This window comes from Schistocerca americana, chromosome 11 (assembly GCF_021461395.2).
Source record: "Schistocerca americana isolate TAMUIC-IGC-003095 chromosome 11, iqSchAmer2.1, whole genome shotgun sequence".
NCBI lineage: Eukaryota > Metazoa > Arthropoda > Insecta > Orthoptera > Acrididae > Schistocerca > Schistocerca americana.
Genome location: NC_060129.1, coordinates 161,804,534 through 161,828,813, shown reverse-complemented (window position 1 = coordinate 161,828,813; position 24,280 = coordinate 161,804,534). Strand labels below are relative to the sequence as shown.

The window sequence follows — 24,280 nt, the reverse complement described above, 5'->3', positions numbered from 1 at the left end:
AATGTAAACGTTTCTGAGAGAAGGGCGACAATTGTGACGATCAGTCATTACGTCATTACGAAACAAAAGACGAAACGGGAGATTTTCTTCCGTTTTTACTACATATTAACACTTTTCACACTTTCTCAAGCTCTGTGGCGGCGAGACCTCAGTTCATGCAAAACCTCAAGGTCCTCGGTCAACTGCAAGGCACTAACTCCGGCTAATAATTGAATTTTCGAAAACCAAAACATTAATTTAACTACTTCTTTCTTGCCGATTGCTTGAACTTAGAAAGCACTGTTTTGTTGCTTGTAGTGCCATCGAATACCTCAGCACCCGCCGTAAGTTTCCAAACGATAAATGTAAACGTTTCTGAGAGAAGGGCGACAAATGTAACGATCAGTCATTACGTCATTACGAAACAAAAGACGAAACGGGAGATTTTCTTCCGTTTTTACTACATATTAACACTTTTCACACTTTCTCAAGCTCTGTGGCGGTGAGACCTCAGTTCATGCAAAACCTCAAGGTCCTCGGTCAACTGCAAGGCACTAACTCCGGCTAGTAATTGAATTTTCGAAAACCAAAACATTAATTTTACCACTTCTTTCTTGCCGATTGCTTCAGCTTAGAAGGCTCTGTTTTGTTACTTGTAGCGCCATCGAATACCTCAGCACCCGCCGTAAGTTTCCAAACGATAAATGTAAACGTTTCTAAGAAAAGGGCGACAATTCTTACGATCAGTCATTACGTCATTACGAAACAAAAGACGAAACGGGAGATTTTCTTCCGTTTTTACTATATATTAACACTTTTCACACTTTCTCAAGCTCTGTGGCGGCGAGACCTCAGTTCATGCAAAACCTCAAGGTCCTCGGTCAACTGCAAGGCACTAACTCCGGCTAATAATTGATTTTTCGAAAACCAAAACATTAATTTTACTACTTCTTTCTTGCCGATTGCTTCAACTTAGATAGCTTTGTTTTGTTGCTTGTAGTGCCATCGAATACCTCGGCACCCGCCGTAAGTTTCCAAACGATAAATGTAAACGTTTCTGAGAGAAGGGCGACAAATGTGACGATCAGTCATTACGTCATTAAGAAACAAAAGACTAAACGGGAGATTTTCTTCCGTTTTTACTACATATTAACACTTTTCACACTTTCTCAAGCTCTGTGGCGGCGAGACCTCAGTTCATGCAAAACCTCAAGGTCCTCGGTCAACTGCAAGGCACTAACTCCGGCTAATAATTGAATTTTCGAAAACCAAAACATTAATTTTACTACTTCTTTCTTGCCGATTGCTTCAACTTAGAAGCCTTTGTTTTGTTGCTTGTAGTGCCATCGAATACCTCAGCACCCGCCGCAAGTTTCCAAACGATAAATGTAAACGTTTCTGAGAGAAGGGCGACAAATGTAACGATCAGTCATTACGTCATTACGAAACAAAAGACGAAACGGGAGATTTTCTTCCGTTTTTACTACATATTAACACTTTTCACACTTTCTCAAGCTCTGTGGCGGCGAGACCTCAGTTCATGCAAAACCTCAAGGTCCTCGGTCAACTGCAAGGCACTAACTCCGGCTAATAATTGAATATTCGAAAACCAAAACATTAATTTTACTACTTCTTTCTTGCCGATTGCTTGAACTTCGAAGGCTCTGTTTTGTTGCTTGTAGTGCCATCGAATACCTCAGCACCCGCCGTAAGTTTCCAAACTATAAATGTAAACGTTTCTGAGAGAAGGGCGACAATTGTGACGATCAGTCATTACGTCATTACGAAACAAAAGACGAAACGGGAGATTTTCTTCTGTTTTTACTACATACACTCCTGGAAATGGAATTTGTTCCTTGTGGCACTTGTCGGAAGTACAATCAAGTACGTCAGAAACATATTTACTTTCGATTACAGAATTAACAATGCTGTTTTTTACTGTGTTGGCAAGCAAATTTATGAGTTCATGTTGCATGTTTTTTTCCAAGAAAATGGTCAAGACTTACTTGAGCCTTTAGCCACCTCTAATCTTCCTGCAAAACAGGGTCTAATTCTGCTGTCATTTCCATCAAACCAAGAAAACTACCATTATTTCCTTGATAGAGCTTGTCTCTGCCTCCCTTTAAGGCAATATTGCTTTGAAGTAGGTACCTGACGGTGAGTATAATTTATTTTAGAAACTGACGCTAATGTTTTTTCTCTTTTTCCAGTAGTTCAAGGTCAGCATGATCAATAACACTTTGTTGTTTCAAATTACCTCGCATTCTATCCACTTTCTTGTAGTGTTTATGTTGTTAAATTATTGTTCACGCTCTTGAATCTGATTTCCTAAATGAACCCAGTCACAGAGTCCATCACCTGATAGCTTGTTTGAAGGAGATCGAATATGTTTACAATAAAAACAAAGAACGTGTCGGTAGGTTTCGAATACATAAGCCATTTACGATCATTGTTTTTCTCAATTTGGCAAACTTCTTATATTAAAAATGAGTTGACAATTTTCTTCCATTCTCGTTTAAAGGATACTCAAAACTTACAATTTTAGTAGGGCCTTTATGTAAAATTTCTTTTATCATTGTGGATGTTAACCTATTAGGCCAAGTGCCTGGGTCCAAACTCCTGATTGCTTCACAACTGCTAGCAGTAGGCCTGCCCCAATGTGGGACAGCTGGGGGTCCGTGTTCCAGTGCTTGTGTTCACTTGCATCTGGAGCACCACACGATGACAGGCTGCTGTTAACGACATGGCCTTTTAAGCACGCTTAAGTCTCACTGTCTGACTTTGTTGGTCGGAGAAATTTTTCGGAAGCGCCTTCTTGTGAGTTGAAAAACTGTTCAGTTGTAGCTTTTTCTTGATCTTTTGAGCACGTGAATCGTATTTTTTAAACCCGTCCTATCACGAAACGTTTCCCTGTTCGCACTTTGAACTCCACGGGGCGGGGAAAAACACTGTATCTTCACACACAATGCAAACGCAACACGTGAAGTGGGAAAGTACGGCAGGCATATGTTTAAACCGACGACAATAAAAAAAATCATTCTGTGGGAAACAACCTGCTGACGGGTGGGATCTAATGCTTGATTGTTATCCACAGCAATGACTAGAAATGGCGCAGAGAGGCAGCGAGCAGCAATGAATGGAATTGACGCATGGGCAGCGGCCGTGTGTTGGCAACAGATACTGCTGCGGCGCGTCCGTCTCTCAGCCGCTGGTTCCCTCTACCTCGGTGCGGGCATAATTTTCTGAGAAGCACTCCAGTGGCCATAGTCATTTCACAGTGAGCGTAGAATTGAATTACATTACGTGAAAAGTACTTTCACAAACATGTTACTTTATTTTTTTTCAGCTTGTCCGCAATAACAAAATTAGGACGACAGTCTTCGTATTACATTCGCACGTTCTGCGCGGGGTCCCTGGAAGCGCTGCCCGCTGTCCGAGGACCCCGTAGCAGACTGCAGTTGGTACCTGCCGGCCTCGCAGCCGTTGGCAGCACTGACTGCGTGCCACAGCCCAGGCGTCTGTCGCATTTGTAGTGAGTCGTGTCCAGTGTGACGTTCTGCGTTGGGGTTTCGTGCTGCTGTTTCTGCGCCGAGAATTTCTTCTGCTGCACCCACACCCTTAATAAGGTAAGGACGACTGTTTTCATGCGTTCCTGTAGTGTTGAATTATTTTGTTTGTTTTCTTTTGGTTTGTTTTTGCAAAGTCACGATAGCTGTGAGGTTTCATTTACGTTCACTATGGAGACTATCGCTTATAAAGCAAACCGCGTTCGTTTATTACACTCTCAAAATACTAACGAATTTCGTATTACAAATCTTATTTTAAAGTCCTACCGACATTCCTATTAATTCTGCTGTTCTACGGACTTTAGGCATGAGAGAAAAAGCATAGGCTCGGACGAGATTTCTACTCGTATTCGCGCCATTTTGTTGAATTTTTTTTCCGAAATATAGGTTCGTATTTGTACACATGTGATCCATAAAAGGATTATTCTGCGTATTAGGAATAACAGAACACAATGACGGAACACTGCATGTACAAGTAGATAAGATGCTATGGCAACTTCGACTATTGAGAAATTAAACAATTCCTTTCCGTCAGGATACTGCGTAGACCTAGGGACAGTCTGATCCTATTCCTAATGGTTTGAAATCAAACCAAGCTAGACGCATTTTGACAGTTCGATAGTGGAGCATTGAATCCGGTATTTTCCGAAGCAGTCAGCTCCACGAAAACTGCCGAATTTAGTACAACTGATATGTCAGCTTCTTTCTCCCAGTCCTGCATTAGCAATCGTCAGCACGTTAAGCCACGCAAATGTGTTTTAGTACAGAACGCTGTTCCATTCAATTTCGATATTTTCACTTTTCTAGAATAATGTTTTTGGTGACAACGTAGTCTGTTGGTTACTCAGTAAGACAGATAATGTTACCCTCCATTTCGTCTTTGTTCTATACGTGTAAGTGGAGAAATTAATGAATTCTTACGATGACCTAAAATTGATCCTCTTGCTAGAAAGGTTGTCAAATGCCCGTCGTTAGGGGCTTAGTCTTCACTTCTGTTAATAATCGTGCATCTCCAGGCAGTGACTGTGCCATACACTTCCCAAAAAAATAGTCGGTTTTCTGCTAAGGGGGTATCTGGACGAGTGAAGCAGTATCCCACGTAAAGGACCAGTACTCAAACATTTTTGCAGTAAAACCAGCCATCCTCAGAATCTTTTCTGATAAGTGTTTGTCATTGCTCAGAACGATATCAAAATACAGAGTATTAGTTACAAATCTCACTGCAGAACTCAACTATTATATATATTCTTGATGGAACAGTCCATAGCTGTACTTTCGGTTCATAGCGTGCACGTTGGACACTACGAACAGGCAGTTCACCTGTGGACTGTTTCATCAAAACATAAGTTGGGAGAAACTGAAACCAAACGGGTGCTGCTGAGTAATACTTTATTAGGACAAACAATTATTCAACTGTTGAGGCTTTAAGAAGAACGCATTGTTACATCTGTAGTTGCCTACAGTATGAAGTGTGTTGCTGTTGCGTAGAGGAAGGAATACACAGTTTATATCACAGCAAGCAGATCTCTTGACATTAATACGTTAAGAGTAATTTCATCGTCTTTTGTGGAAGTAAATGAAAAATAGCAATGCAGGTGGTTGTAGACAAACTTTCACAAAGAAGGGCTAAGTTTTCTTTACACAAAATAGTAAATATTTTTATAGTTAATACTTCATGTCTAAAGATTCATCTATTCAGTAGGAGCTGTCATTCAGGAATACTTTTATTTTCTTTTAAATGTTGTTTAGATATCTGCTGGATTTTTAATGCTGTTTGGCAAATGACCAAATATTTTTGTGGCAGCATAATTCACACCTTTTTGTGACAAAGTGAGATTTAATCCAGAGTAGTGAAGATCTTCGTTTCTTCTAGTGTTGTAGCTATGCACTTTGCTGTTATTTTTGAATTGGGGTGGGTCATTAATGACAAATTTCATAAATGAATATATGTATGTCGAAGGTACTGTGAATATCTCAAGTTCATTGAATAAATGTCCACAACGTGATCTTTGGTGGGCTCCAGCTGTTAGCCTGATCACACCCTTCTGTGCTATGAATACTTTTCCTCTTAGTGACAAATTGCCCCCAAATACGATACCATGTGTAAGCAGTGAATGAAAATAGGCATAGTAGGGTAATTTAATGATGTTCGTCACCAATATTTTGCAATAACCCCAGTAGCATAAGTAGCTCAACCTAATCACTTCAGCAGATAATTGATGTTTCTTCAAATTCAATTTCTCATCAGTGTACACATCCAGAAATTTTGAATACTTTGCGTTAGCAACAACTTGCTTTCATAGCCTATATTTATCAATGTTGTTACGCCATTTACTGCACAGAATTGCATACACTGTTTTTTCTCGAAGTTTAATGAGTGTCCATTTGCAGAGAACCACTTAATAATTTTGTGAAAAACATTATTTATAATTTCCTTGAGTGTGATTACTGTACTTGTATCATTAGCAAAAAGAACTAGCTTTGCATCTTCATGAATATAGAGTAGCAAGTCATTAATATATATTGAGAACAGTAAGGGACCCAAGACTGAACTCTGTGGGACACCATTCTTGATACCTCCTCAGTTAAAGGACTCTGCTGATTTTTGCAGACAATCTGTAGTGCTAATTTCAGCCTTCTGCATTCTTCCAGTTAAATATGAATTAAACCATTTGTGCACTGTCCCATTCATGCCACAATACTTAAGCTTGTGTAGAAGAAATTCATGATTCACACCATCAAAAGCCTTTGAGAGGTGACAAAATATCCTAATGGGTGATGTTTGATTATTCACTGCATTTAATATTGATCAGTGAAAGCATATTTATAGCATTTTCTCTTGAAAATCCTTTCTGAAAACCAAATTGACATTTTGTTAGTACTTCATTTTTACAGGTACGTGATGCTACTCCTGAATACATTACTTTTTCAAGACTTTTGAATAAAGCTATCAGAAGTGAGACTGGCTGGTAGTTCTTAGCATCAGACCTATCCCCATTTTGGCAATACGCAAGCGTCCGATCCCGCCCATCTGCTTTGACGTCACAAATATGGCGGAAACGACCATAAACCACGATTCCAATATGGCGCATATAAAGTCGTTACGTACACATTATGAGGACGAAAATCGAAAAACAAACACACACACTTTCCACAAAAAGCCTAATGACACTAACGGGACAAGCGCGGAAAATGGGGTGTTTTTGGGTGGGGGCAAACTAAATATAAACTAATTTAGACACCCACCCCAATACAAAACAACACAAAACTCTCCAAATACCACTAAACACAATATCATCTGGAATCGGACACTTCCCTTGACCTATATAGCTCAACAGCAGCTCCCGATCCCATAAATGAGGATCAAACACTTTCCTTGGCCTATATAGCTCGAAAAACATCTCCCGATACCAATACCAACATACGCAGCCACACATTGGGATCGAACACTTCCCTTGACCTGTGCACTGTTAATTTTATCCGTCATATCCATTCCTGAACAAAAACAACAACCGATTAATTTTACTAAAATTACCACACGATGTACAGCGAACACTAAATTAACTTTCACACAAAATCGTTAACTCACTGAAACGAATTCCACCACAAACACAGCCGACACTCGAAGAATTCTGGATAATGAACAAAAGCAAACTGAGCCCATTACACCACACGAACGAAAACCCTGAACACACCACCAGAGAGCACAACAAACCACAACACGACGACATCTACAAACACGCCACACTCACAAACCAAACTCTGCGCCGTCGTGACGTCACACACGACACCCTTACGTCACGGGTCAAAGCCGACGCGTGGGATCGGACGCTTCTGTCGACCCCTCATTTTTACGCAGTTTTTGAACAACAGCGTATTTCAGTCTATCAGGAAAAATACATATCTGGCTGAGGCTCCTACTTATTTGTTGGGAACAAGCTTTCAGTACTCCGTAGCACAGCGAGAGATCTAGGTTGGTGTGGAGTAAGGTGGTATGGCTGTGAGACGGGTAAGACAATGAACGTGAATGCGAAATAAAGCGTGGGGCTACGGGGTTCGTATGTAGCATGTACTTAAGCATAAGAGCAAACCAGATGTAAACAAACGCAAGCGCGCTGACTGGTCAGCAGCCGTAGCTCTCTTACCACTGGTGGTGCTCCGCTCTTGGAAGTAGGTCCAACTTAAGTGTTCGATACCTTACTACTATGTCAGTGTGGATGAACCTGTCAGACATTCTGACGTATTAACAGCCATCAACGTCTATTTTAATCGTACTTTACCTACGTAACTTTTACCTTAAAAATTGTGTACAGTCAGTGTCTCTGTAACCAGTACTTGTGCTCTGATTGTCTCGCTGTTCATACGTACCGCGAAAATGGACTACACTGCTTCCTGCTTCGTAATGAAACACGCGGGTGGAACACCGTTAATGGCGAGAAGGAAGTAGTTAATGTTCTTCACAAGATTTTAGAGAGTAAATTAATATGGAGTATGTCGTTCTTCTTGTCAAACGTTCACATACCCATTTCTTCTTTCCTTATTGTCTTTTGGGCATGCAGTTGTAGTTATTAAAGTAGGCACATTGCAGTGACCAAAAAGAAATGATTAGCGTACATTCGCACTCTCTTTTACATCTTTCCGTTCTTGTTGTTCCCATGGCAATAGACTGTTTCTATCTCAATAAGTAAGCGTGAAAGGAAGCTACCGTACAGACAAAAAAAAAATGGTTCAAATGGCTCTGAGCACTATGGGACTTAACATCTGTGGTCATCAGTCCCCTAGAACTTTGAACTAATTAAACCTAACTAACCTAAGGACATCACACACGTCCATGCCCGAGGCAGGATTCGAACCTGCGACCGTAGGGGTCACGCGGTTCCAGACTGGAGCGCCTTTAACCGCACGGCCACACCGGCCGGCCCGTACAGATAGAGGGATCTGTATTTATACTCGGCACAACTAATCACATACCGACTTAGTCGTCGGTATTGCTTTCGTTTCCCAAATGTTATAAATGTTTCGATTTCGGAGAAGCAGCTCTGTATTTCCCCCTTACGTACTGGTTGCATCGAGTAAGATGGGAAGACGCCGGTTTGAAAGCGGACAGAAGTAGTACGAGGGCGTCCCTAACCTGAGGGATCGCTAGTCAAGCTACCTGGCGGAGGGGCGAGTGTGGCAAATGTCCAGCGTGGCTAATGTCCGTCATTCGCTGTACCACTGTGTGCTTGTAGTCTGAAGAGCCACTCACAGAGGTCCATCGTGGGCTGTAACTGCTGTATGGCGGCGAAACTTGGTATGCTAATGCGCCCTTGCGGAACCGATTTACACTGGAAAGAAATGTTCCCATATCTAATGCATTGGGAACGGAATGTGGACAGGAAGGGACAAACAAGTGAGAAAGGCAGAATGTCGATATTGTTAACCGCCACTTGCTGAACTTGTTCAGTATGAGCACCGGAGACTTCCGCGAGGTGTTGCACAGTGACAGATTCGCACCTGCTAACCAACGTTGGAATTGATTTCCTCCGGCGCCAACTGGTTTCGCGTTAACGCATTAGCACGTCTACAGTGTTTCGCTGCCTTACCATACTCACAGACCACAGTGGACTTGGGTCAGTAGCTGCATTTTACTTATGAGCACCCGGTACTTCAGTGTCTCAGATGAAGAAAAAAAACGGTTCGCGAAAATTTCGCTGTCGCCTTGGTGGTCCATTTGGTGATGCACCATTCAGTAGTTAATCAGTTAAAAAAATCTGCAGTTTTCTCAGACTTCCGTCGTGTGTTTCACTTTTCTCAAAGCATCAAGGCTCTGCAAGTACCCGTATTTCCAGTACAGGCGGCTGCCTAAACTGGAGCAGCTCGCAGCTGCTGATAGCGGCCGTCGGGATTGACCTGTGGCGTAATGGTGTGCTGCGTGACGTCACACACACTCACGGATACAGCACAACGCGTGGCTGCTATATTATTTTCTGTAAAGTGTTGTGGTGGAATAGTGATCCGTTGCATAGCCAGAGTTGTGGTACAGGTTGTCAGGTTACAGTATGGTTGTCAGTCAGCGGAGCCAAAGAAATCGAATGTTACAGTAACAATTTTTGTGTGGCACGTATTTCACACTCATGTTAGCTTTCGAAGAGTGTTGTATGTCCGTTTTGGTGACGCACAGTTGGAATCGGCAGGTTCGGTGCTGGGCGCCGCTTGCCCCTGGTGTGGAGGCAGGTCCACACCTGTGCAGCCGGCCGACCAGCCGACACGTGAGCACGGCAGACAGCGGCAGCCCCCACTCTCCGGACGGGCGCAGACCGCGCTCTCCCGCCCGCGGTGTTTTTTTGTCTGTTTTTTGTACTGCGTCTCACTGTTACGTTCCTGTGTCTCGCGCCCTTTCAAATTTTCGCAAGCCCATTGGCCGAGTGGTCTAAACAGAAACAAAATGGCTCTGAAGATCATCGTGCATACATACCTGTGGCGCGAGTTCTCGGTAACATCCTGTATGGCCTCTTATTTTGTGTAATCAGTGATCGAGTGGTCTTCTGCTAATATTTCAAGTTCATTTGAGTCAGCCACAGTGCAATGAAACCCTATTTTAATCGATAGATTTTCGAAAATAAACATTAAGAGAAACAGGGCTGTAGTAGAATTATAAACATTATGACTTAAATATAGGAGACAACCGCAATTTACAACACACACAGTTTAACTACACAAACCCGTGACCAGTTTCAGATTTTCAAACATCCATTGTTAAGTGCTTTTGCAAGCTGGTCAGTACTTGCGTTAACCGCCTACGGCCAATCCAGCGATGCGAAATTTCGTAGTTTAGGTAGCAACAAACATCGATGCTCCCTGAAGGAATGAGTAGTCGAAACAACTGCAACATATCGACATAAGATGTACCCGCCACAGTTGTCTTACAGTATTAAAACGGCCCATTCAGCTTCGCCTGTCACACTGCACAGGGTACATTAACCCTCGGCGAATCGCGCTCATGCACCGAAATTTGGTGAGGATTTTCAGTTCGGCACACTCTCACATTGCGGACATAAACTTTTTCAGAAAAGTGTTAATTGCTTTGTCGCTGAATATCAGCGTGGGGGCGAAATGTCCATACTCAATTGATGCCTCCAATGTGGCGCAAATCTGAAGGCGCCGGCCGTAACAGTCCACTTTTAATTGTTGTAACGGATACAGACGGTACGGTTTGGAGTGTAACCGCCGACGCACTGTCTTCCACACACTTTGCTGCGGTGTTAAGAGTTCGTGGCTTTTGCGTGCTGTTGACTTGTGTGGACTGCGTACAAAAATCTCGTTCAGCCCCCCCCCCCCTCCCCCCCCCCCCCCCAACCCTCACACGGTTTTTTGCACCTGCCACATTTGGTCAAATACCTCGCATATTCCAACACATGAAAAGTCTTGCCTTGTCGGCATTTTGGCAAGGCGCTGAATTCGTAATGGCATGCAAACATATTCGTACACGTAATACTTCGGAAAAATTCGAATTCTGGAAACGAGTGAATAGTTCATGGTAGCCCTCTGTCTCGCCTTTTACCCGTCGTCTTTAGTTTCAGCACCAGTACGGTGCTGAGCAGCCCAACTCATGATCTCGATCCCCTTGCTCATTTTACACAAGGCCAAGATGTCTTTAAATTCTTAGTCAGTCTGGTTGACAACATTGCATTTACGGATTATTTCAATAACGTACGTAATATCTGTACACGTAATGTGCCTCCAAGAACACGTGCGAAATGTTAACCATCAAAGTACTTCTGTGCCCTTACAATTAATCACTGCAGCGCCTAATTTTAATTCACAGAATCTCTTACTTTTTGAACGCGCTTGCTTACACTTCACGTGCTGACTTCAATCCCAGTACATACACTGTGTACCTTACTGTCGGGAATCGTTCCGTAAGCAATGAAAGATAATGTAAGTAAATGATGAGTATATGCCTACTTCTACTGAACCCATACTACTCCTCTGTGGTACACAAGTTAATTCTGTACGTACATGTAAACGATGCAGTTCCGCGTGTAACTGACGTATACAAAGACGCGGGTATCGTTGATACGTCGAGTGTAAGTGTTTGAATTCTAAAATCGGATGTAGAAGTTCGTTATGTGGAGAGCCAAGTACGGAAACCACTGCATCAATGGCATTATTCTTCTTTCAAAATAGTGCTGAGAAATTTATACACAATTGCTTTCTAACGCGTAAATACCTAGTGTATGGTGAGCTGTCAGTGTTGCTGTTCAGTAACTTGTAATTCACGCACTACCTACCCTTAGTTCACTTACAGTATCACTGAAGCGTCGTTCCTTTCCGTACGTAAAACTGCGATTACAAGTTACGAAATGCCACAGTACGTGAAGTAACGTTCCCTATAAAGCACTGCACGACCTTTGCTTGTCTCTGAGTTGCACAGCTGATACAATGAATTCTCGTTACCACTCACGAATAAGTCCGTCTCTCGTTTATTTACGATTAAAATGCGTAATACTTGGGCAAATCTGCTGATAGCAAATATCGTTCTCCTTACTGTTTATCAAAATATGCCCCCGACCTTCATGCCTTCTTTCTTTCGTCGTGTAAATTTTGCCAACTCCAAGGAAACAAGACGACTGGCAAATCAGGGATTTCATTCCCCTTATCTGTCAGTTTCAAACAGCTGTTTCTCTTTCTTTTTCTCTTACAGAAATTAGTATTGCATATTTCTTTACACTTATTGCGTGTACAAATTATTTCCTCTTTTTTACTTATTTACATAAAAATATGCGAATAATCGTTACCACCTAGATGGACATAAAACATGAAAATTATATCTATGGACGGTTAGTCTCTAAATTGGCTAAAAGAGAATTACTACCATCCTTGTATCCTCTTTTATGTAGGTGCTTCAAAAACATATTCATTACATGATGAACGGTGCTGTTTTTATAAACTCACGCAAAGCTTTATTAACGTGACTTTTCTCTACCGAAATATTTCAGACAGGACTAAAGAAAACGATGGCGTCAACTCTTGACAGTTTTTGTGTGGTGATCCACAGTGCGGACCTTACTGTAGTTAGTTTCTTACTGTGCTTAGTTTGAAGCGTCAGAAATTAAACTTGGTATTTGAACCTAAAGTAAGTGCAGCTTGCGGGGATGACGTCATACAAGGATATTCTGCGCGGTTATGTTGTAAGAATTCGTACCTGTAGCTACGAGATTTAGAGGGATTTTTTCCTTGCTCTTTGTTAAATACAAAGCCACTAAATGTGGCACCAGTGCTCCGGTAGTATAAAACGGAATACGGCGACCGGTCAGTCTCTTCTGCATCAACGAATCAGAGCGCAGACAACAGCCACTTACTGGGAACTGTTGAAACTGAGCAGCGCAAATATATAAGGGTTACTGCAAAAAACAGCCGCTACAGAATAAGTTCCGGCCAGCGTACTCGGCGCAGCACAAGGGAACAGACAGGAAAAATTTAGGTTCCTCTTTTGCCCACGAATGGCGCGTGGGTAGGGTGATCCTCGGTAAGGCGTCTTTATTGGCCGCAGTTTCTCGATTTTTCTCGTCGTCGTCGTCATTTCGCTGCAAGCCTGGAAGCTTCGAGGAGACGCGCTGGTCCGGCGGAACAGCGGTTTGTGGGCAGGAAGCGGGCGTCCGCGCAGTGCAGACAACTGCGGGTCGCCAGTCCAGGGTCAGCGGGTGACGTCACGCGGCGAGGCTGGTGGAAACCGGCTGCTGCGAGCACACTGTGGGGGGCGACGGCGGCAGCAGCAACACTGGCGCAGCGAAGAACGGCTTCGGTGAACAAAGTACCCACCACCACATTCCGCAAAGTCGTCTCACGTTTGGATCTGTAGGTGGTTTCTTAGTTTTACTGCATGCCCCATCACGATATTAATTTTGTGGTGCTTTAGGTTTAGACTTGATTGATACACAAGTGTGTTGGAAAAGAGCACTGTAACGTATTACGGTTATGCACATGACGGTATACAGTTACATTCATGACGGTGCATTTTGTGTGCTTCATATCGTTTGAAAGCGATGTTTCACGCTGAGCCGGGAAACATTGGCGCGTAAAAAATGTGTACGCCACAGGAAGTTTTCAGGCAGAAGAACGTTTCCTTCAACTTGGCCGATCTGCTCGGCGGTGGAGATGACCCGAAGTTACGGGGGCGGCGCAAACACCGAGAGAAGGTAATTAGCGACTCGGCCGGGAATCGAACCTGGGACGCTAACCACGGACTGCGGACACTGCTGCACCGACCGTGAACACGAGTCGGTCTGGGATACGCTGTGTGGGACTCACCACCTCTCTACCCTGCTAGAAGTAGTCAGTGTTTCGAAATTCTTCCGTTCGTTACCGCCTTAACAACGTCGCGTTTTATCTCTGTGGAGGGGGGGGGGGGGGCGGGGGCGCCAAGGGGGGATGTGAAGATGTTGTACAAAACATAAATCTACTCGCATTTTGACCTAGAACATGGGAATTTCTTCTCAGATGGGGCTCTGATAAGAGCCGTGCTGTCTGTTCAACGGAAAGAACGATTGTGTTTTGCGGCATGGAATATCCGCTGACAAACTTCGGTGTCACGTTATTCTGTTTACACTAGTTAATAAATGAAATGGCCATGCTAGTACTCGCAATTATGTAGGAAAATTATATTACAAATCTCCTACTTTCAAAAAGAAATTCATAGCTCAGATCTTCAATAACAGAATTGTGGTTGTGGAATTGCATACAAAGAAAGATTAATTAAACGAGAAAGCTTATTTGTTGTATCTTGAAATATTGATGCACTATTCGAAGTCTTCCAATTATCAAATAGATGATTTTTGGGCACAGGCCACTGATGTCATTGCCAAACAGAAAGGCGAAATCGCTGCAAGGCATGCGAAAAAACTGTCAAATTTGTCCAAGGGTGTTATCAGAGGTAACCAACAAGGGTGTTCCAATAATACAGGTTTCACACCCACATTCTGTGAACGTGTTAGTAATAAAACTTCTATAATGTTTTCAACAGCTAAGACCCAGCTACTGTCCAAAGGGCTGAAATTCAATATCGCACCTGCGATTAAAGAACCACACGTGGTAGACAATTTCATAGTAGGCCTTAAATTAGGCTTGGAGTGTATCAAACCGCCAAAGAATGTTCAAACGCGGTTTGGCTAATAATCCTGTAAAATCTTTGAAAATGAATGATCTGTCGCTCAATCAAAGCGTTACGTTATAGACCGGTGAAAAGTATTAATCGTAAACTGGAAAATAATGGCGCCCTAATTACGAAAGCCGATAACGGGAACTCGTTAATTATAGCTTCCAAAGCGGAATACATAGATAAAACAGCCATTTTTTCGATCAAAATGGCATTACTTCCATCGAATCAGATCCTACTCAAGCGTTACGTAAAGAGATAAGAACAGGTTTGCAGAACAGTAATAAATTAATAGGAGTGTTTCTAAAGAAATGACTCCTGAATATGAACCCGAAGCCTCCCAGACTAACGAGACAATTGAAAGTTCACAAAAACTTCCATCCGATACGTCCTATCGTGGACAGTGCAAATAGTACGTACCACAAGCTGGCTGTCTGTTTACATTACAAAATTAAGGACAACTTCGCTTTCCGGAAAAATTACTTTCAGAAACTCTGTCGAATGGCAAATAAACTGAATAACGTAATCTGCCACGCCACATCCCAGCTGGCCCCCTTCGATGTTTCCAGCCTCCGCACCAACGTACCTGTAGATCGGACTTACACTTCCATAAGAGATTGTCAGATATTGAAATTGATGAGCTCATGAATCTCCCGCGCCTTGTTTTGAAATACAATTACTTTTCTTTTAAAAACAAAATATACTCACAACCGTACGGGTTAGCATTGGGTAGCCCTCTAGCGGGGATTCTTTCCGATATGTTCATGGATACGATAGAATCTCAATTTTTTGTTAGTAATATAGAGATGGCGGAGAAAATAGTTGTATGCCGAGATACGTGGATGATATTCTCTTGGTGATTGACTCATCCCAAGAAGACATAGATCAGATACTGGTACTGTTTAACGATCTCCACGAGAAAATTATTTTTACTCTTCAAAACGAGTCACCGAGTAGGACGTAGTAGATCTTAAGTTATCTATAGTCGATGACATGGAATACGACATCATCTCCAGGAAGCATAGGTTGAAAAAATGTCATATCTGCCGATTCTGCACACCCGCTGGCGCATAAAATGGCACTTTTTCGTTCTAGTATACATAGAGCGATATCCATTCCCCTATCCGCAGAAGCCTTCGAACACGAACTGGCAAACCTTGAAACAACAGCGCGAAATAACGGTTAAGACCTTGAAATGACAGGAAAGTAAATCATAATGGGACAAAGTATCACGTTAGGTATCATGCCAGAAGTTAGTCCCTTCATAGGTAAAGTTTCATATTAAATAGGGCGTCTTCTAAAGAACCAGGGGTTCCAGACAATTTTGCCTACTAATAATAGGCTGCAGAAGAACCTGATTCACACTTTAAAAAAGCCTAAATTGTCATTATCTGGAGTTTACAAGATTGCATGTAGCAATTGTCCGAAATTTTACATCGGCCAAACAGGAAGAGCCTTACTAACGAGATACAAGGAGCCTATCCCTCCTAAAGTTGCGGATGGCAAGCGTGGTTCGACATTCGCTGAACACTTGGTGCAAACGCCTCACGCACTCAACCCTCCGAATAATACTCAGCTCTTGCATTGCGAAGTTCCCGTACTTCATGACAAAAAATAACCTTGTTAACTACCAGCTGCAGCTGCGAAGCAGAAACTTTTTTGAAGGTGTTCAACCGTTATTCCATCCGCCATAATCGTAGGGAGTAATCAACATGTTTTAGCACTCCCGTTTTGCCGAATAGCTGGGATTATCCGTTATTTCAAACCCGTAGTTATCCCCATGCGGTCAAGTTCGATGTTTAGCTCAAATATGCTAGGTTGGCTTAAAATAGTAAACGCATTGGTCCCTTCAAAATGGTTCAAATGGCTCTGAGCACTATGGGACTTAACTACTGAGGTCATCAGTCCCCTAGAACTTAGAACTACTTAAACCTAACTAACCTAAGGACATCACACACATCCATGCCCGAGGCAGGATTCGAACCTGCGACCGTAGCGGTCACGCGGTTCCAAACTGACGCGCTTAGAACCGCACGGCCACACCGGCCTGGTCCCTTCACTTTTGACGTCCAACAAACTATTACAAATGTTCAGACAGTCGCTATATCTGTGCTCCTTACTGGACAACGTGTACGTCAATTTCGTTAGCCGCACGCGGTTATTCATAAAACTTTAAGTTCAGGAGTACTCGTTGGTACGAGTGTCAACACACACTGTCGCGCAAGCGCTCTCGAGGCTGTGGACAGGACCAGTACAACGTCCGTTGCTGCCGTACTGCGGTCGCGGAGTGGGGCCGTGGCTGTTTCCCGGATAAGTTATTACAACGTGGCGACGTATTTCTCTATTATAGTTTTTAGTTTCTGACGTTGCCCAGTATGGAAAAATCGTAGTTCCTTGTATTCTGAAGAAGGTTGGGTTGTCCCAGCTGAAACCTAGGTAAATCTAGGTAAACATTGCAACTGGGGCTGTTGTTAATTTCAAATTAATATTTATACAGCTGCTGACAGGACCGCGAAATGTTGAAAATGTTATAATAACCTCATCTCCTCTTCATTACTGCTCACACATAAGCAGCTTATTTTCTGGAGTTGGGCTTTAAGAGCGTCGTTGGTGGCTGCTCCACACGCCGTGCAGGGCGGCGTGAGGCGCACACAGATTGTCCCTACAGCTGAAAGCAGCGTCGTGCCTTATTCGCGGTGCGCACTAAAGGCTGCCGACACAGACTACCGCATATCGGCGGCCATATATTTCTGCACGACATGCAGCCCGTCTTGTTCTCTGGAGTGCGTTAGCTTTTTCACAAAAAAGTGATACCTGGTTTTGGTAGTTATATGCGGACATCAGTTTGAAGACGTACGGACACAGACAAATTTCGAAATTACCGATGCCGGCTGTGTTTTACACATAAGGACGACGTCGTTTTGAGATCTCGTGATACCAGAAGACAGGAATGTGCTGCAGGAAACTCTCGTGCCGACGTCTCTCGCTACTGCAGTTCGCTGCTGAGCTCGGAATAGAAATGAAAGAAAACTACAGGTTTCATTAGAAACGTCCTTTCGTGCAAGAAATACAACTGCGTCTTTGCAAAACAAAACGGAAGCTAATCCTACCGCTGATGAAGAAGGGAGCATACTTTTAAAGTGGGCCAAGCCATAGATCCAGTCTCATGTGTACGCCGTGACAACAGTATTGTGGGAAATCGTAACCCATTAGTCTCCGTCAATGCACGATAATTCCAATTGCATATTCCAGTGTACCCAACGAGATTCTAAATCCAAATACAGTGATACGTAGTTCTGAAATAAATTCAACTCCATGTTTGCAATGTACGTGTTAATTCCATCTCCGGATCACACTTCAGCGCCCTTGAGAGGTGCAGACACTCTCTTCTCACGATTACAGCTGTGGTAAACATTACCAAATGGATTCGCATTCTACGAACCCGGATTGACGTGAGCTGTGGAAGTTTGTGCGGCATTCGGGTTAGTTCACATCCGGCCCAAATTTTCGTGTTTCGCAAACAGCGGCGGTCAGTCCGGATTCGCGAAATTCGAATACAGTACCCAATAAATGTAAAACTGTTTCCCATCTACACGAACCTACCGTTATATGTAGGGATATGTTTGTCAAGCCCTAACAACTTGTGTATCGGAAAAAAAATCAGAATAAATGGCGATTTCGTAAGTTTCTCATTACTGTGTCAGATGTTACGCTTGCACATGTTCTGTATAAAGGAGATAACTTAAAGTGAATCGTTACCACTGCCTGGTTGCTTATACTATTGTAAAACTTGCTGACACTTCAGTTTTGTGAAGCACGATGGATGCAAAGCACATGAATCGGCAGACACGCTACAGTTCCATACTCAAGAGACCAGACCTCTACAGTCATGTTGTATAGAGGTGACCGGTTTTTGAGCACTGACTGTAATAAGTGTACCGGTACTTGTGTCCGCCATCTTGCGTATTGATACACCCTCGTTCTGTGCAACGCAAACTTGGCAATCTGACGCCAACAAAAGAATTGGTAGACAGTTCCAGTATCCCTACCTTGCGCCAATTACTTTTAGCAACCTTTTTCCATGCAAAACCCAACTTCTGTAAAAATGAGGGTTGCAACCTTGTCTGGGCGACTATTCTATGTGCTCAGTTTAATCTCAGAATGAACGAGTTTTCTCGTTGTTTCGGTGATACCACAAGGCAACTTTGACCTTTATACAGGTCATGTAGGTAGGATAGATTCAGCTTGCTATTAAGTGGCAGAACAGAAACGAGAGAGAATTACGGGTTCCCTCAGAAATGCTTTTTTAGGAAACAGATGTTATTGTACGTTAAGAAGTCGAACTATGGCAGTGTTGACGATGAAATAGGTAACATAGTTTGGAGTACGTGCTGACTGAGTAAAATACCCTCGTATTTCTGGTCCTGGCCTAGAATGCAGCCGATGTAATACTGCAATAATTACCAACGGAGAGGGGACCCTGTCGGTTTCGGATAGTATCACAGCGGGCATTAGTGCCAACTAAAATACTGTTCTTTTCACTCCTGGGGGGGGGGGGGGGGGGAAGCAGCGAGACTGACGTCAGGGCGCAGCGAAGAACGGCTTCGGTGAACAAAGTACCCACCACCACATTCCGCAAAGTCGTCTCAGGTTTGGATCTGTAGGTGGCTACTTAGTTTCACTTATGCCCCATCACGATATTAATTTTGTGGTGCTTTATGTTTACATTTGATTGATACGCGAGAAGTGTGTTGGAAAAGAGCACTATAACGTATTACGGTTATGCACGTGAGGGTAAACAGGTACAGTCATGACAGTGCATTTCCTGTGCTTCATATCGTTTGAAAGCGATGTTTCACGCTGAATCGGAAAATACTGGGTTGTAAAAAATGTGTACACCACAGGAAGTTTTCAGGCAGAAGGAGGTTTCCTTCAGCTTGTATAAATCATACAGAAGTGTACATTTGACAACAGTAATTGTATAAATTTTTCGTTCTGGCATAGATATAGTGAAAGTTGTCTGTGGACTGGCGTGGACACCCGCGCGCACACATTAGAGTGGGCCTACAAGGGTTTAGTTTTTACCGACTGAGCTGCGGAACCATGGAAACGGACTGAGGTGGCGGTGTTGGCCGGGAGATTTGCACCGGGGGTTGCTCGGCCGGTAGGAGAAAGCCGTCCCGTTTCACGCGACTTGGCCGATCAGCTCGACGGTGGAGATGACCTGAAGTTACGGGGGCGGCGCAAACTCCCAGACCCCGAGAGAAGGAAATTAGCGACTCGGTCGGGAATCGAACCCGGGACGCTAACCACAGACTGCGGACACTGCTGCACAGACCGTGTACACGAGTCGCTGTAAGATGTGTTGTGTCGCATTGTGTGTGGGGCTGTCCTCGCCTCCTCCCTGCTAGACGGGGTCAGGTCAGATGAGGTGAACAACTCGGAATCTGCAGGAGGTGCGGACCTTACACTGTACGCGTCGTCTGGGAAGGTATTGCCCGAAATTTCAACCCTAAAGGGGGTGAAACGAGGATGAAGAATGTTTAGAAAAATGTCGCTATTAAGGCAGTGTTGAGGGTAGAAATGCGAAAACTGGAATCTAGTTTCTCTGTCAGAAAGTAATAAAATATGTTTCGTGTTGCTGAAAATGCAGCCCCGAAGAGTCCAATAGCGCATGAAAATCTTTTATAAAATATTTCGGTACATTAAACAGTTGTAAAGCTAAATTTATGAAAACTGCTATTTTGCTCCCCTGTTAGATGTAAAGAAATATTTGTTAGAGGTTGAAAGTTGGTGTGGAAATATCTACACAACGCAAAACGTGTGATTTAGAAAAACTCGGCACTCCAGCTTCCAGAATAGCTTTTTGGTCAGAAATACATTGTGAAAAGACCGTGCTTACATGTGTAAGTAGGCTGTTTAGGTTTTCTTATTGGTAACGCCACATAGCGCTCTGTATGAAAATCACTGGCTGTGCTGTGTGCTAGAGTTGTGGCGATTCGTGAATGAGTCATTCATTTGAACGACTCTAAATAAAGAATCGTAAGAATCGAATCGTGATACGGACGAATCGTCGTTCAAAAGAATCGTAAGAACGATTGTGTGTTTTCGAGTCGTGACGATTCCAAGTTCCAACGATTCATCGATTCTTAGTACGCTATGCTTCGAAGGCAACTTCCCGAATCATGCCGAGTCGTGCCGAATGATTACGACCGCTAGATGGCAGTCAAGTGGAGGATGCGTGTGAACAAAGGAAGCTCAGAACGAACAAACGAAGTTCGTGGGCCGTAATATTACTCGTGAAAACCAAGCTGACACTTGGCGGTGGCTGACGGGAACGAGCGTAAAGGCATTTCCCATTTACTATCCCTATATAGTGCACATGCGCGGATTCGTATCATCCTACGTTTTTCTGTGCTCTTTCCAATTCCACAGCGCCTTATATTTCACTTTAAAGCAACTGTCAGCCCTCACACACTGCAAATTTATCTTAACTTTTGTTTCGTCGAAATACAAAGCATAGGTATTTTGCTTTTAATTTGTCTGAGAACTTGTTTCTGCCACTACTATTTATGTGAGAAGACGATATACTTCTAAAGTGTAGGATACAATCGTATACAGCGACATTACTACACTGCTAATTTGCTAATTCTGTTAGTTCCACCAGTCCCGCCACTAAATGGCTGTCGCACTAGACCAATATTACAGAGCCTATATAGAGAGAATGTAGGCACTTTAACCAATACCTTTCTAGGCGGATCGCTGTGTAATACCGTCTTTAAACAAAAGCTTTTTAATTAATAATTTCCAGTTCGAGTTTTCGAATGTTATCCTGTTCAGATTCATATTAAATTTAAGTGAAGTAATGTCGACGTATACGACTGAATCCTATTGTTTAGAAGTATGTCGTCTTCTCACGTAAATAGTAGTCACAGCGGCAAGTTCTCAGACAAATTAAAAGCCAAATACCTATGCTATGTATTTAGAAGAAATGAAAGTTAAGCTAAATTTGCTGTGTGGGAGGGCTTTCAGCTGCGTTATGATTTACAAGGGTGATGTGGACTTGGAAAGACATCTTAGCACAGAAAAACTTAGAATGATATGAGCCAAACCACGCCTGCCTCACTGCTAGATTTTGTTATTATAAAACAGACGTCTGTAGTTAGGTGTACTGAAATAAAACAACAGATGCAATCAAATCAAACGTGACCTTTCAACAATTGAGGCATTACACGTATAAATCGAGAATCACACTTGTAACGTCATTGCATGTTTACTCATAAATAAACTATCTTATCAATTCGATTCTAACCCCATTGACAATTTTAGACCTGTCCTGCCATCTGTGAGTAAGATGTAGAACTTTTTGCATTCCGTAAGAATCGTGCCATCGCAGACTAGAATGAATCGTGAAAGAATCGTGAACGAATCGTAGGAATCGATTCGCAATGTGAGATTGAATCGTAGGAATCGAATCGGGAAAAAGAATCGTGTTGCCCACCTCTACTGTGTGCAGTCTGTGGCTAGTTTACATTGTTGTCTGCCATTGTAGTGTTGGGCAGCTAGATGTGAACAGCGCGTAGCGTTGCGCAGTTGGTGAGCCGCCAGCAGTGGTGGATGTGGGGAGAGAGATGGCGGAGTTTGGAAATTTGTAAGACTGAATGTCATGAACATGTATATTATGGTTTTTCAACACTATTAAAGTAAATACATTGTTTGTTCTCTATTAAAATCTTTCATTTGCTAACTATGCCTATCAGTAGTTAGTGCCTTCCGTAGTTTGAATTTTTATTTAGCTGGCAGTAGTGGCGCTCGCTGTATTGCAGTAGTTCGAGTAATGAAGATTTTTGGTGAGGTAAGTGATTTGTGAAAGGTATAGGTTAATGTTAGTCAGGGCAATTCTTTTGTAGGGATTTTTGAAAGTCAGATTGCGTTGCGCTAAAAATATTGTCAGTTTAAGCTCAGTCCTGTACAATTTTTCTAAGGGGACGTGAAAAGCTAAGACGGTGTTTCAGTTGGTGAAGAACATGAAAATTCTATGAAATAAGAGCAAACAAGTTTCTCCAGGCCACACAGTCCGCGCGATCGAAGCGGCGGTCGCTCGGCCAGTTGTTTCTGGACTGCAGCCGCGGACCGATCATCGGACTGTAGTCGGGCGAGAACGGAGCCAGAAGCACCAATTCTGCCTCAGATATCAGAACATGATTACTGCCGCGATATGAAGTCAGTCAGAAATCCAGGGGAACAGCTCGTACTGAACACAGGCGTGTAAAAGTCAACCTTTTACAAAACGGTTGGCGCAATGAACAACTTGGCGTTACTCGCTGTAATAAGTGCTACTGATTTTAGAAATGCAAGTGTTCAGAAACACTCGTTTTCTGTTACAGTAAGGGATCAGAAATTTAGCGTTGGAGGGCAGCGTGGAGGGTAAAAATCGTAGAGGGAGACCAAGAGATGACTCAACTGAATTACGATCTGGTTGATTGTATTGACAGCGGCATTCGACTGTTTGCCGGTGATTCTGTAGTGTACAGGAAAGTGGTATCACACGAAAGTTGTGAACAAGTCAATGAGGATTTGCAGAAAATAAACGTGTGGTGTAATCAACGGCAGTTATCTCTCAATATCAGGAAGTGTAACTTACTGCGTATAACAAAGCGAAAATCCCCATTAATATTACAGTGCAAGATACATGACCAATCTTGCTGTAACATCCGTCAAGCACCTGGGTGTGACTACTCGAAATGATCTCAAATGGATCAGATTACACAAGTAACAGGTAAGGCGAACTCTAGATTGCGGTTTATTGGTAGACTCCTAAAGCGATGCAGTCCTTCAACAAAGGAAATCGCTTACAATACTTTAGTTCGTCCAGAGTAGTATTGTCGGCCTGTATGGGAGCCTTACCAGTTGGGTCTTACTGAAAAGACAGAGAAGGTCCAAAGAAGAGTGGCAAGATTCGTGACTGGTACGTTTAGCCATCCCGAGAGCGTTACAAACCCCTAGAAAGTTTGAAGTGCAACACACTTGCAGATAGACGACGCGCTAAACGGAAGGGGCTGCTCACTAAATTCCAAAATTAGATGTTCGCCGAGGATGTAGAGCATGTATTATTACCCCCAACTTTCAAACCGAGCAATGATCACGACTCGAAGATACGGGAAATTAGAGCTCGCACTGAGGCGTTCAGACAGTCGTTTGGTGTGCGGACATTGCCACGCCGGCCATTTGCCGCCATTTTACGTGTTCCACAGGGTTGGCTCCCTTGTCTCCCCCTCCCCCTCCTCACCCGCCGCCGACCCGCAGTAAAGGTACTTACTGACCCTTCCGCTGGTTTTCTTAAGCCAGCCGTTGTGGCCGAGCGGTTCTAGGCGCTTCAGTCTGGAACTGCGCGATCGCTACGGTCGCAGGTTCGACTCCTGCCTGGGGCATGGATGTATGTGATGTCCTTAGGTTAGTTAGGTTTAAGTAGTTCTAAGCTCTAGGGGACTGATGACCTCAGATGTTAAGTCCCATAGTGCTCAGAGCCATTTGAACCACTTTTTTCTTAACATTGGACCAGAATCTCTATGGATTTTTCGCCACATTTCTAGAGTGT

The 24,280-nt window shown here is 43.2% G+C and overlaps 1 protein-coding gene across 1 annotated transcript in view; it reads left to right on the top strand.

The window, feature by feature from the left end:
* The first annotated feature begins 3,496 nt into the window (after window positions 1-3,496).
* The window catches only part of LOC124554010 (TD and POZ domain-containing protein 1-like), a 40,752-nt gene continuing 19,968 nt past the window's right edge, over window positions 3,497-24,280 (top strand). The window contains exon 1 of the mRNA XM_047128031.1: window positions 3,497-3,605. The gene's annotated coding sequence lies outside the window, so the exon portion shown is untranslated. The remainder of the gene's footprint in view (window positions 3,606-24,280) is intronic.